General features: G+C 39.7%; 1 protein-coding gene across 3 annotated transcripts in view; it reads left to right on the top strand.

Moving 5' to 3' along the window:
• Nucleotides 1-15,652, top strand: part of GRM8 (glutamate metabotropic receptor 8) — an 848,835-nt gene that overhangs the window by 567,728 nt on the left and 265,455 nt on the right. The gene's annotated exons all lie outside the window — the stretch shown is intronic.

The raw sequence follows: 15,652 nt of genomic DNA, 5'->3' as shown, positions 1-15,652 counted from the left end.
TCCAGATCCTGTCTGGATCTTTGTACCTGTCCCATCAGTAAGGGAAGAGGGAAAGCTTGGGGGATCCAGCAGGAGGTCTTTCAGAGGCAAGCCTGGAAAGGTTATGCAACACTTCTGCTCACATTCATTGGCCAGAACTGTGGTGACTACACCTCACCACAAGGGATGCTGGGAAATGTCACTGTTCACCCAGGAAGAAAGAGATCCAGTCTAGTGGATCTAGATAAGCTTGTTAGCTTGTCTGACTTGTCTCATTAAAAAGAACTTGCTCTAGTGGAGAGTTGGCTCCCTTCTTCTAACCTGAGAGTAGGTCTAGTGAATGAAGGATAGCTCAGAGCAGAGAAAACATAAGAACACGTTCACAAACTCCTCTCCCATAGACACCTGTTTAAACCTGTATACCCTCCATGTAAATGTGAACTCCTAGAGGCTAGAGGTGACCTTTTATCTATATGGACTTCCCTGCTGGCTCAGATGGTAAAGTGTCTGCCTGCAATGTGGGATACCTAGGTTTGATCTCTGGGACAGAAAGATTCCCTGGAGAAGTAAATGGCAACCCACTCCAGTACTCCTATAGACCTTTTATCTAAAGGCTCTTCCTTTAGTAAAATTGGTTAGAGTTTGGGTTTTTTTACCTCTTTGTTATCATTCCTTATCACTTGTGTTTTTCACCATGACCCAAATTTCTTCAGTGCTCTCACTTTTCACCTACAGCCCAGAGTGTCTGAACTTCAGTAGATATTAGTAGAAAAGCAATTTGATTAAATGATTTGGACTAAGATACAGTTAACTGTAAAATTCCCTTTAACCCCCAAATGTAAAATCCGCCTGACATTCTCATTCCTACTCCTCATTCAGATGTTGTGGCACCCCCTAGACCTCTGTTTTCAGTGTCACTGTACTTTGAATGGCTCACACCTGTGAGTCCAAAGTTGCCTTTATCAGTGTTTATATCAAGTGTTCCTGTTGATATAAACACTGGTTCTTTTTATCTCTTTGACCTGTTGTTATCCTCTTGTTGAAATAAGGCTGTTTTAGTTTACATGTGAGCATAAATAACTTCAGATTCCTAAGGCATTGTTCCGATTCCGTGGCATTCTGACTTATGTTATCCATGGGACTCTTTAATGCTTGGCTTATTATTTAACTCAGATCAGCTCTGGGGATTCCATTTCCTACCTCTGGTCTACTCTCCTGGCTGCTAGGCCCAGATCTCCGGTAACTTCAGTTGAAGCCAACAGTTAACAGCAAAAGGGAATTATCAATTGACAGAATTTTTTTTTTAAAGTTCTATTGCAGTATAGTTGATTTACAATATTGTATTAATTTCAATACAACAAAGTGAATCAGTTGTACATATATATATATATATATATATATATACTCTATTTTAGACTATTTTCCCATATGTGTCATTACAAAGTATTGAGTAGGGTTCCCTGTGCTGTATAGCAGGTCCTTATTAGTTATCTATTATGTACATAGTAGTATGTATATGTCAATCCCAATCTTCCAATTTATCCCTCCCCTCACCATACCATCTGGTAGCCATGTTTGTTTTCTACGTCAACAGAATTTTTTAAATGCAGAAATGTAGGTGTTTCATGAAGGAGCATAATTGTGAAGAGCCTGGTGTCTCCCAGGCTCCTTCACACTATGCCCTTGAACACAGCCAACAGTGTTAGATCTGCTTTCATCTGTCACTTATCTAGCCCTAGATAAGAGTGAAGGGAAAGGAAGGTCCTTAGCACTAACTTTTAGTTTCTACCTCTTTCTGAGGACAAAGGCAATCAGTTCTTTTAAAAAGGGGGCAAATGCTCCCAAAGGAGGGCCTGTAAGATGGGCTGCCTGACCTAAACTTACTCATCCATACCTCATCCAATTTCAGTCTCCAGATCCTTGTGAAAAGAAGACCTGACTCTTCATGCATTTAGATTACTAGAGATTTTGCTGGAGAAGAAGGAAATTCAGTCCCTAAACGCTCCAGGGACCTTCAGATAGATGTCAGAGATGATTCTTCCTAAAAGTAATTTTAGAAATTCCTCCCTCCTTCTAATTTCCTTACACCCTCATCTCCCCCATCAATCCCAGTCCTTAACCTGTTCCTTCATGCTAAGAGGCTGTGTTAGGGACTACTAACCGTCCTTCAGTGTATTCCTTTTTCTGTATGGGCACATGCTAGACTGTATTTCCCAGCTTCCCTTTGTATGTAAATATTCCCATGCCCCAATTTTCATCTGCTCCTTGAACCGACCTTTGCCATGTGACATAATAGATACACAGTTTCTCAGGACTAGCACATGGACATCTTTGGGAAGAGGACACTATTCTGCCCACCACAAGCACTGTACCAAAAGTTGGGTGATAGCTTTATTCCTAAAGATTGTAAAGTCCACTTGGGAGAACAATTAATAAAGTAATGATGCTGTGATAGAGACAAATCACAAATTATTGTAATAATACATTAGAAGACTGCTCAAAATAGACTGAGGACAAAAAGAGAGAAGATGGTGCCATGGATGCATTATTAGTTAAGCTTGGTTGATTTAGTGAGAAAAAGTATCATTAGCCAAATAAAAGCAGAGTCAAAGACTTTGAAAATTATCTCGAAGACCGTAAGAATCAACAAAGACTTTTTAGACTTCAGAGTGACAAGAATAGTTTGTCACTTAAAAAGATCATCCTCATAGCTCTACGGATGAGTAATTGGAGAGAGATAAGCCTAGACGTAGGAAGACCTAAAATGCTGTGACAAACATCCAGTGAGTGATGGCAAGAGCAGTGGGAGTAGAGACAGAGCCTGGGGCGTGCTTGAGAACAATGTAGGGGATAGATTGGTAAGGCTTGGCTAAAGGAAAGAGAAAGAAAATATGATCTAGAATGGCTCATTTTTTTTAGGTGATGGAAGTATAATAATTAAAATATAAGAGGAAGAGTAGGTCTGTAGAGAGAAAATCTATTTTTGGATGTGTTGAATTGAATTCCTCGAGGGCATTCAGGCAGAGGCCCAGTTGCAAATAAAATAAATAAGTCTGATGCTCAGGAGCAAAGTGAAGGAAATATTTCAAGTGCAGATTTGATGGTCCAGTGCTTTCTGATGGCCCAGTCAGAGGTATAATGTCAGATTCACAAGGATCAGTCAGCTGTCTCCATCCAAAGGTGCTTCTCTTAAAGGGGCCATGGGTGCCATTCATCTGTCAAGTCTATGATTATAAAGTTTGGGCCTAGCCCATTCCTTGGGCTTCCCAGGTGGTGCTAATGGTAAAGAGCCCCGCTGCCAGTGCAGGAGACATAAGAGACGTGAGTTCAGTCCCTGGATTGGGAAGATCCCCTAGAGGAGGGCAAGACAACCCATTCCAGTATTCTTGCCTGAGTAATCCCATGGACAGAGGAGCCCAGCAGGCTATAGTCCATGGGGTCACAAAGAGTCAGACACAGCTGAAGTGACTCGGTACACACACAGACAGTCCATTCCTCAAAAAAGCAAACAACAAAAAAACCATAACAATAAGATCTACAAAATGAAGTGAGGATTAGGACTAGAAAAGAAAAGAAGCCCCAATACCAATATTTGCTTTTTAAACACTGTAAAGAAAGGCGTGCTCAGTCTTTCAGTTGTGTCCCCCTCTTTGCGATCCTTTGAACTATAGCCCACACTGGAGTGGGTTGCCGTTTGCTCCTCCAGGGGATCTTCCTGACCGAAGGATGAGCCTGCATCTCATATATCTCCTGCATTGCAGGCAGATTCCTTATCTCTGAGCCAATGGGGAGGCTCTGGAAAGAACGGGGTGGAGGGCAAAAAGAGGAAGTATTTGACAGTACAAATTAATGAAGGTATAAGGCTTGCTCACAGCATTTGTCTCTAGTGAATATTTAGTAAATGAAAGTGAATCAACATTCAGACAGGAGTACATGACAGGACAAGTCCAAGTAAAGTGAGGCAGAAGAAAAAGAATGAGAAAGAAAATCTTTTAAGCAATCGAATGATTGTGAAAGTGAATTGATGTTGAGTTTTTGATGAACCTAAGAAACTATCTTTGAAGTCAATTCCAAAGAGGAATCCCAATGACCACGGCACAAAGGAAGTGTCTAAACTTCCAAGGGGTCACAAAGGAACATGTTTCTTTAGATGCATTTATTATTGTAAAATTGGTACAAAAATCTGTTTCATTTCTTTATAACTTTATTATATTCATTTTTAAAAGCTTAAAGGAGAAAGCAGTGCTTTACTGATGGCTGCACTTTACTATCCTAAGGCAAAGTGCAAGGTGTGGATGAGATTTGAAAAGATTTTTGATTGTATAGATTTGGGATCAGACTCAAAATTGTGTGCCTCTGAGTCTGATCACCATTCAAGCCAAGTTGAGGCTTTTGACATTGTAGAGAAATAGTGACAGATCAAAGGATAAAATGAAAAATCGCTGCAGATAAAATTCGGTTCACACATTTTAAAGGCAGGTATATCCTATATACCATTGGGGTATAAGGTCAAGCTGTTAGTCCTGATGAAATGGCAGCTCAAGAGAGCAGAAAACATCTTATGTTTTGATGACAGTAGAATGACCATCACACTGGTCTTTAATCCCTGTGTTTGCTAGAGAGAAAGAGTAAAGGAAGGCAGCAAAACAGACACAAAGCAGTTTACCAAAAAGCTATTTGTAAGCTCCGTGTCTCCCAAACTTTTCTTAGGGATGAGAAAATCCTACCCCCATCCAGCGAAGATATTCTTTCTCTTCATTTGTAAAAGTAAAGAAATATGTTTGGTCAAGGCAGTATTACTACATTATGTTAAATTCAGTTTTACATAAGACAGGGATTTTTTTTTCTCATTTATATTATAACCATCCAAAGTTTTATGTTTTATCAGTATATGATAAAAAATTTTAAAATCTTACGTTTAGAAGTGATTGGAGGTCTTAAAAGCATTTATTTATTCTTTCTATGTCATACCTTTTAAATGATCATACCATGACAATTTTGGTTTAAAAATCAATTTTTGCTTTTGTTATAGTCACATGTAGTGCCCTTGGCAGGAAGTAATCTGTGGTTAAGAAGGACAATAGTTCTACTATCCAGCTACTTGTTTCAGAGATAACTTTTGAGGATCAAGTGAGCTAAATGGATGAAAAGAAGGGTGGAAAAGAAGAGAGAGAAGGAAAGAAGGGAGGAAAGAAAAGAGAGAGTGGGGAAGAGGGAAAGAAGACAAGAAAAGAAAAGGTAGGTTTATGATGTAGAGACACATCCACTCCTTTTCTAGGGATGTTATCTATTAGGAAGATGTAAAAATTGGGGTTGCAAAAGAGTCAGACACGACTGAGCATGCAAAATTATGAATGTTACTTTAAAAACGAGCACATTGGAATTTAGAAGAAGTCAAGGAAGAGAAAAAATAGAACTTGCTATAGAAGTCAGTAAACACCTTGTATTTCTTGATTTCCTTTTTAAAGACTCAAGATTGCCTTTTATCCTAACAGCTGCTGCTTTGAAGAAAAAAAAAATCCACCCACTCCTCAAGTCTCTATTTGTAATTCCTTAGCTCCCTGGAGGCCTGGTGGATTGTGTGGCATTTTTTTTCCAGAGAAAGATTGCCCAGCTGAGTACGCTTGTGGCTTGCAGCCTGGGTAAACTTGAACTATCACAAGGCTTTCCCAATAATACACCTCTGTAAGTTCTCTCAGTGGCTCCAAAGCCCTGTATTGTCATCTTTCACACACGGTGACTGTCACAGACTACAATAGCATAATTTCATGGGAATGAACTAAAGGCTTCACAAAATCATTTACAACATTTTTTATGGTTCTTTTTAGTACCTTACCTGAACTATGCCTCCCAAGTTACTGGTACTTGATTGCAGCAGAATTCCTATGTGCTTAAAACCATTCATACTGATGAATACTTTATTGAATAAACATTTCAACTTTGACCACTTAATAAAGTTTAGAAAATAAAATCCATATTTATTTTATGTTAAAAGAATTACTTTCAAAATCTGCCTCTATATGGCAAGGACTCAATAAGTTAAAAATGAGTAATGCCTACTGTGACTATTTATTGACTGTGTGCCAAGAATTAGGCAAAATGCTCAAATATATTATCTCGTTTATTGATTTCTTCATCACAGTAACTTTGTAAAGTGCATATCACTCACTTTATGGGTTAAAAAAAAGATCTGAGGTTCACAGAGGTTAAATAACTTTCCTAAAACCTTCTACCTTTTAAGTGGCTCATCTAGGAATTGGACTCGTATCTGTTTGACTCCAAAAGCCAGGTTTTACATTTTCTTGCAGCATATAATATTGATTATACATTAATTTTCTTTTGAGATGGAGAAAAGAAAGATCACCCTAGAGAGTTAAACATTTTCCTTAAAGAAGTAGGGAGTGAGGTCATTTGCTTGCAAAATGCAGCTGATGTGAAATTAACTTAAGGCCATCTCCATGAGAAATGTCTTGAGCATCTAAAAAGTTAATTACTGTGGTGAGAGCCCAAAGCAAATTTGGTGGCACAAATGTCTAATGGTATAGTCACCAGAATCCTGTAGCTCTCAGCCTATTCTGGACAAAGAAGAGGTAGAAATCATGTACGAAAGAGCTGGATTTAGTGACAAACAATTCTAGAGACTGGAAATGAAAAGCAAATGGAAAATCCAAAGTTAACCAAAAAGACCTACTGTATAGCACCGGCAACTCTGCTTAATGTTATATGGCAGCCTGGATGCAGGGGGGAGTTTGGGCAAGAATGGATACATGTACATGTATGACTGAGTCTCTTCTCTTTTCACTTGAAACTGTCACAACATTGTTAATCAACTACTATAATACAAAATAAAAAGTTTAAAAGCAAAGCAAAAACTAAAATTAGCATCTGGTTACATCTACCTCTGACTCTCACTGCCTACGATGCCCTTGCAAAGTAGTCAATGGAAACTCCACCCTGACCAGCAAAGAAACTCATCAGCACAGAGGCAGAGCTAATCAACGCAAATTCTTCTACCTGACTCATGCCAGGCTGTGGAATTTCTGAATGAAAGTCCCAAACCTCTGTGAATCAAATCTTTCTTCCTGTTCCCGAGACTGATTCTGAAATAGTCAGGTATAAACACATATGATCCCTGAAAATGCACTTTTTTACCCTCCCTAAATGGAGCAGGTTTAGCCTTCCATCCAGAAAAATGGGAAAATAGAAATGACTTACTGAAACTCTGCAAGGCATCACTGTTCAAATTAAGGGGCCCATTCAATTATGTTCTTGTGAAAGGGTTATCTCTAGATTAGAGAAAATAGTTTTTAGATAATCATAAATTGTTGTTCTCAGCATCCTGCTGCTGCTTTGTCATTCGTTGTGTCTAACTCTTTGCAACCCCATGGACTGTAGCCTGCCAGGATCCTCTGTCCACAGGATTCTCCAGGCAAAAATACTACAGTGGGTTGCCATTTCCTTCTCCAGTTCTCAGCATGATTTCTAAGTAAATAGATATTTGCATAAAATTATTCAGATTTTAACAAAAAGAACTGGTGACTTATGGTCTATTATTATTTTGATTAAATACTTTTTTGTGAATTTTATTTTTTACAAACATGTAAATGGGTAATCTGTAATATGGGGTAATGTATTTTCAGATATTCATTATCACAATCTTTGAAGTAGAAATAAAAGCTATCTTGAAACATATGTAGAGAAAATTGCATGTAAAGAAAGCAGGGTTATTGATCTGCTTTATTTTTCTTAATTGTCTCTTTTGGGGAAAACCTGTCTACAGCTGTGGGTCTCAGACAAGTGTGACCTGCTCTCCCAGCCTAAAGGAGGGCAGTGGTGTTGTGTTTACTGAACTCTGTTACCCCTGCCACTCATGTCCCAGGATGGCTCACACTCATGGTGCATGCAGGTTCTGCAGGCTCCTGTTTATCCCTCCAGCCTCCCAAGCCTGGACCTGCCAGTTAGTCACACTGACTTTTTTTCCATTTCCAGTCCCTAGAATTATTTGCCTCCAGAATCAGCTCTGTTGTTCATGCTTTCAGCTTCTTCCCTGTCCAGAATAGGCTGAGAGCTAAAGGATTCTTGGGACTATATTATTATGCATTGGTGCCAACAACTTTCACTGGGGCTCTCACCATGATTATTAACTTTATAGACACCAAAACACATTTCTCATGGAAGTGTCCTTAAGTCTTTTTCATAATCGGCTGCACTTCCCAAGTGAATGATCTCAGTCTCTACTTTCTTAAGGAAAATGTTTAGACTCTCTAGGGTCTTGTGCAGTTACTTTTCTCCACCTCATAAAAATTTTAAAGAAACTCTTATCTTCTTCCTGCTCCCCTTGACATGTTTATTGCTGCTCTTCATTGATGGAGGAGGAGCCCTCTGGCCAAGGTTTTGAGAATAACCCCTGCTCTCATGTTCATGATCCTTCCTCTCCTCTCTCATGCTTTCCTTTCTCAATTGTTTCCCTTTCTTTATTCTCTCCCTCTTCACTGATATTTTGTTTTCTGCACAGTTCAGTTCAGTTCAGTTCAGTCACTCAGTCGGGTCTGACTCTTTGCGACCCCATGGACTGCAGTATGCCAGGCCTCCCTGTCCATCACCAAACCCTGGAGTTTATTCAAACTCATGTCCATTGAGTCAGTGATGCCATTCAACTATCTCATCCTCTGTCGTCCCCTTCTCTCCTCCTGCCTTCAATCTTCCCTAGCATCAGGGTCTTTTCCAATGAGTCAGTTCTTTGCATCAGGTGGCCAAAGTATTAGAGTTTCAGCTTCATTATCTGTCCTTCCAATGAACACCCAGGACTGATCTCCTTTAGGATGGACTGGTTGGATCTCCTTGCAGTCCAAGGGACTCGCAAGAGTCTTCTCTAACACCACAGTTCAAAAGCATCAACTCTTCAGCACTCAGCTTTCTTTATAGTCTAACTCTCACATACATACATCACTACTGGAAAAACAATTGCCATGACTAGATGGATATTTGTTGGCAAACTAATGTCTCTGCTTTTTATTAAATTTTTTTTCATTTTTTTTAAATTTTATTTTATTTTTTAAACTTTACATAATTGTATTAGTTTTGCCAAATATCAAAATGAATCCGCCACAGGTATACATGTGTTCCCCATCCTGAACCCTCCTCCCTCCTCCCTCCCCATACCATCCCTCTGGGTTGTCCCAGTGCACTAGCCCCAAGCATCCAGTATTGTGCATCAAACCTGGACATGCTCTCTAGGTTGGTTATAACTTTCCTTCCAAGCAGTAAGCGTCTTTCAATTTCATGGTTGCAGTCACCATCTGCAGTGATTTTGGAGCCCCCAAATATAAGTCTGTCACTGTTTCCACTGTTTCCCCATCTATTTCCCATGAAGTGATGGGACCAGATGTCATGATCTTAGTTTTCTGAATGTTGAGCTTTAAGCCAACTTTTTCATTCTCCTCTTTCACTTGCATCAAGAGGCTCTTTAGTTCTTCTTCATTTTCTGCTATAAGGGTGATATCATCTGCATATCTAAGGTTAATGATATTTCTCCTGGCAAAATTTTGATTCTAGCTGGTGCTTTATCCAGCCCAGGGTTTCTCATGATGTACTCTGCATACAAGTTAAATAAACAGGGTTGCAATATTAGCCTTGATGTACTCCTTTTCCTATTTGGAACCAGTCTGTTGTCCACGTCCAGTATTAACTGTTGTTTCCTGACCTGTATACAGGTTTCTCAAGAGGCAGGTCAGGTGGTCTGGTATTCCCATCTCTTTCAGAATTTTCCACAGTTTATTGTGATCCACACAGTCAAAGGCTTTGCCCCACAGATGTTCTCAAATATTCTGTCTATACATGAGAATAGTTGTTTAGTCACTAAGTCGTGTCCAATTCTTTTGCGACCCCATGGACTGTAGCCTACCAGGCTCCCCTGTCCATGGGATTTCTCAGGCAAAAATACTTGAGTGGGTTATCATTTCCTTCTCCAGGGGATCTTCCCAGCTCAGAAATCGAATCGAGGTCTCCTGCACTGGTAGGTGGATGTTTTACTACTGAGCCACCTGGGAAGCCTTGGGAGAGTAGTGCATGCTAAGTCACTTCAATCGTGTCCGACTCTTTGCGACCCCACGGATTGTAGCCCGCCAGGCTCCTCTGTCCATGGGATTTTCTAGGGGAGAATACTGAAGTGGGTTGCCATTTCCTCCTCCAGGGGACGTTCACGGCCCTGGGGATGGAACTCGCATCTCTTACATATCCTGCATTAGTAGGTGGGTTCTTTACCACTAGCATCACCTAGGAAGTCATGTGAGAGTAGAGTGATCCTTTAAAACACCCTCAGGGAGGATGAAGTTTCTTGGCTCTTGAAACTTCATAGGCACAGATGGTCTAGAAGATGCCTTAGAAGCTTTGGACAGAGGAGGATGGGTGACCAGAGGGGCATTTAGGAAGGGATTATTGCTCTAGTGGGTGGGACACATCATGAAGTCATACTTCCTAGCAGCACTCACTTTGGGGCTCCTGGAGAATGATATCAACAGATGCTGCAGGGGAGTTAAAAGTATTATAGAAAAACAGTAACTATTACAAGCCTAACTGATCTCTTTCTAAATTTCAGTGCATTTCTGTAGAGAAATAACTTAGCTGTCAAATACACTTCTCTGGCTAACTGCTTTACAACTCCAGATAGTTATGGAAAATGCTGCTGCCAACATAATTTTTAAATTAGGCCAATTAGACTGAAAAGTCAGGAGTCTAAGACTCCTGGAAGGAAAAAAATTGTTTTGAAAAAGAGATCAGGCTAGCCTTTTATAAAAGAAAAATAAATACGTTTATTAAATTCCAATGACTTAATTAAAATGTTTCCTAATCTAATTCAATTCTGTCACATAGGTCATTATTAATAAACACCTACTATGTGTCTAGCTATGCAAGAGAATGCAAATGTCTGGTTTGAAGTTAGCCTTCCATGAGTGGATACTGTCATTATCGAATTACTTTTGCTAGTCTCTGAGTTCCATAAGGTCAGGGGCTGCACCTTTAATGTTGTGAAACACTAATCCTAGAGCATGCTGTGCTGTGCTGTGCTTAGTCACTCAGTCGTGTCCAACTCTTTGTGACCCCATGGACTGTAGTCCACCAGGCTCCTCTGTCCATGGGGATTCTCCAGGCAAGAATACTGGAGTGGGTTGCCATGCCCTCTTCCAGGGAATCTTTCCAACCCAGGGATCGAACCCAGGTTTCCCACATTGCAGGTGGATTCTTTACCAGCCAAACTATCAGAGATGCCTCAGACTAGAGCACAGAAGATGCTAAATAAATGGTTGATGAAGGAAAGAAAAACCACTAAGATGTTATCTTCACTGGAACTCCACTTCTCTTGATATACACAGCTGATGGTAGTCACAGTCTAATGCAAAGCCCACGTGCCATTAGAATACTCATCTTGTTTCCATTTCGCTTGCAATTCTAACTCTTTGAAATTCTAAACGTGAACATAAGGACTTTAACTTTATTTATTTATTTATTTTTAGTGTCTAATACATAATAGTCACCATAGCCTACCAATAGGAGTGACAGTTGAAAGTTAATCCGCCTTTACTGGTCTGGTGAGCCATTGTCAGTTCTTGTCTGTAAAGTAATGGTACTAATGTTTTAGGAAGATTTATAGAGTAATTGCATAGAAATGGAGTGTTATGAAGACAGACTTCTGGTGATAGGACTGCAAGGTGGGCATGAGATAACAAGGACTAAGGTCTTAATGAGCGATTTATCCACTTTTGCAGTTAATATGGCAGATACTGCATATGGATGAAGCATAGTGAATAACAAGTCTTTTGAAATAAGGATGTGACGAAAATGCACTTAATAACATTTTACAATCAGACAGAGTAGTTTATACTCTCTCTGTCAGTTAGTATTCATGTTCACTGTTTTCTTTAGGGCGGAGTTTGAAAAAGACAAAAGATTTTTTATCTTTTTTTTTTTCAATTTTATTTTATTTTTAAACTTTACATAATTGTATTAGTTTTGCCAAATATCAAAATGAATCCGCCACAGGTATACATGCGTTCCCCATATCCTGAGAGAATGTTGACCTACTGTGATGATCAGTTTTATGTGTTATCTTTACTGAGTCACACGAGGAGGCCTGATATTTAACCAAACATTATTCTTGGTGTTTCTATCAGAGTATTTTCAGACTTACCTTTAAATTGATAGATTGAGTAAAGTAAGTTGCCTTCCCTAGTGTGGATGAGCCATATCTAATCAGTTGAAGACCTCACCTTCCCATGAGTAAGAGAGGATTTCTCCTGCCTGACTGCCTGTGAACTGGGACTTTGGCTTTTACTTGCCTTCAGGCATGAGCTGAAATATTGTCTCTTCCTGTGTCTTAAGCCTGACAGTCTTTGAACTGGAACTACACCAGTGGCTGTCCTGGGTCTCCAGCTTGCTGACTTGGGACTTGTTGACCTCCATAATTGTTGGCTCATAATTGCATGAGCCAATTCAATTCCTTATAAATCTCTTTCAATATATATTATATATTGAAATATATGTATATTGAAATTTATAAGTTGAAGTATATATATAGAAATATATATATGTGTGTATATATAGGTTCTATTTTCACCCACCACCACAATGATGTTGATGATCAAATGTGCATATGGGATGGGCAAATTTACATACCAACAAGGAGATTGGCATCGTAAGGAACATCATATCTAGGGATGTTGTGAGCGTATTTATAAAGAGCAAGTTGGCTTCTCTAGGTAGTTATTAGAGCAATCTGAGAAGACAGGAGGTTACTGTCTCAGGTATGAAGTAAACACACAGTAAAAGGCTTGTAAATGACTACAGCGCCCAATTTAGTTTTTTGTTGAGGGTAAGTAGGCAGGAGAGGTCTAGACCTTACTGGGTCTGAGGAAGTGTTCATGAATTTCAGGGAAAATATAGAGGCCATGGTAGTAAGGTTAATAGATGGGTCTTTGATAATAGCCAATATAAGAAATAGGTGCTTGGATGTGCTGTGCTCAGAGAGTATTTTCCTGACTCCTGTAGTAAAAAAAAAAAAAAAAAATTGACCTGGTTCAGATGAGAGTCTCTAGATGGAAAGCTGTTCTTTTATAGACTATTATTTACAACCTCTCCTTGATATAGACCCTTGGATGTCCAGTTAGCATCTCAAATCAAGTTGTGTGAATAAATTCTTGATGCCTCGAACACACATTCTATCCCAAGTGTTCCCATTTCAGTGAATTGTACCACATCTATCTTTTGATATTCTACCTTTCCCTTCCTACTGCTGCTGCTGGTACTATCATCACCACTGCTACTGAAACAGCCGCATGATTTGTCTTCCTGCTTTCTTCATCTATATGGCATCCATAGTAAGTTCTTAAAACTAGATGTGCCTGATTGAAACTCTGATTTGGCTTTCCAAAGTACTTGGACAAAAATCTGAACTTGATATCACAGGCATAGATCTGATCTATCTCCTACTGTATCTCATCCTTCCCATTTCCACCTGTTTGTTCCAGACCCAAACACTTTTCTGTTCCCTGAACCTGTCAAGCCCTTTTTCAGCCTCACTACCCTTTGTACTTGCTGTTCTCTCTGCCAAGAATTCTCTTTTCCTGACTTGTCACCTGCCTCCTTTTCATTCTTCAGGTCTTTATCACTTACTGTTCTTCAACAGACAAGAGAAACCACACTATTTATAGCCAGAGGGAATTTAGCATGATAAATGAGTGCTTATACTTCTTTTGGAAAGACTTGGTAAGAGCTCCAGGTTGGACCTTCAGGAGTGACTTGAAGAACCAAAGAGCACTATTCCGAGTCGGTCCATCAGCACTGCCTTATCAGAAAGTGGGGAGTCAGGAAACCACGGTCCCAGCTGGGGCTTCAGGGGGTACCAGTGTCGCTGTGAGAAGGGCATGAGAAATGGGCTTGCCAAAACAAACCCGGGGATACAGTCAACCTACTTACTTTTTAAAATTATGTTTATTTATTTATTTATGGCTGTGCTGGATTTTTGTTGCTACGCACAGGTTTTTTCTAGCTGCAGAGAAAGTGAGCTACTGCCTAGCTGCAGTGCGTGGGTTTCTCATTGTGGTGAGTTCTCTTGATGTACAGCACAGGCTCTAGGCACTTGGGCATCAGAAGTTGTGGTACAGGGGCTTAGCTGCTCAGCCGCATGTGGGATCCTCCCAGCCCAGGGACTGAACCAGTGTCCCCTGTATTTCAAGGTGGATTCTTAACCACTGAACCACCAGGGAAGCCCCAACCTACTTACAATGATCATTGTCCTGACAGACTCATTTCTTAGGTTGCCTCAGAGGGGTCCAGATGTCTCAACCCTCGCATACTTGGTTACTCTGTCTGCTTCCGTCAATTAAGTGGACTATGAAGGCATTTTATACTTCTGGTGGTATTTCCAAGACTGAGCAGATGCATTTCTCATAAAACCTGATAATTTGAACTCAATTCAAGATCTTGTAGTAATAAAAATCAAAAGCAAGATTATAGTCTAAGGTTTTCCAGTATCATTTTAAACAGGCTACTCAACAGTCCCTGGGAGAGTTTGCTAGAAATGCAGACTAAATAAAAATTAAAAAATTAAAAAACTTCCTTCCTGGAAATATTGATTTCCTTGGTGGAGTGCAAGAATCCATTCCTTATCAAAACTACCAGTGCCTCTGGTACATGGTTAGATTGGAGAACCAGGAGACTAGAAGTATCTTGAAGTCCCTTCCAGATTTGGCATGAGAATTTCTAAGTACCTATTACATTTATAATCAGTGGTATTAACAAAGATAAGAGCTATAAATGGGCCTGCAGTGTGAACTGACAGGCTGCTCTGCTTCTACAGGTCTGAGTTGCATGTGGTTACAATTCAAGACAGCCCAACCCAATACTCTGGGCCTGCAGCTGGGAGCAACTGTGACTAAACTGATTCCTAAAATAGCTGACTCATTTCATTGCTTCCTGTTTCTCATATTGCACTTTAAAATGTTTGCAAGGAAGAGCCTAGGAAACTGCCCAGTGTTTTGCAAGTGCTTGATAATTACTAGTTATATATACAGGTTTATTAAAAGAAGGAAAGGAGGAAGGGAAGAGAGGGAAAGAGGGAGGGAGAGAGAGAGGAATCAAGTAGTGGGATAATGTGGGAAATATCACACAGAAGCAAATTTACTGTCCTTAGGTCAGGATGCAATTTTGACTTAAGACCATAAATGCTTAAAATCTCTGGAGAAGAAGGAGGCATTGTTCTCTCCATTGTTTTATGACTGGTCAAAAGATTAAATTTTGTTGGGCTGCTTTTTTGACATCTGAGAGATTAGATAGCTGCTTTTTTTTGGCTGAATGCAACTTAAATATAAATGTAATAGACATTTTTATTTTGTCAAATGATGGGAGAATGTCTTTGGGCAGTGTTCACGCAAATGAGGCTGGAGTTCTAGAGACCCTGTTACCAGCCTTATCAAATTATGTAATTTATTCCTCTCAACTTTTTAAACTCTAAAATGCAGATTATGATAACTTTTTAATTATAGGGTTATGAAGAGAATTAAGTGAGCTAACGAGTGAGAACTTGGTATGAAATTCTGAAGAGTGAGATTTATATAAAAGAATACATGGAATTCTTGCAGAAATAGGTTTTCTTCTGGGTTGGCCAGGGAGGGAGGAG

Source organism: Bos taurus, chromosome 4 (assembly GCF_002263795.3).
Source record: "Bos taurus isolate L1 Dominette 01449 registration number 42190680 breed Hereford chromosome 4, ARS-UCD2.0, whole genome shotgun sequence".
In the NCBI taxonomy this organism is placed as follows: Eukaryota; Metazoa; Chordata; class Mammalia; order Artiodactyla; family Bovidae; genus Bos; species Bos taurus.
Note: the sequence above shows the minus strand (reverse complement) of the source record. Positions and strands in the feature narration are given on the sequence as shown.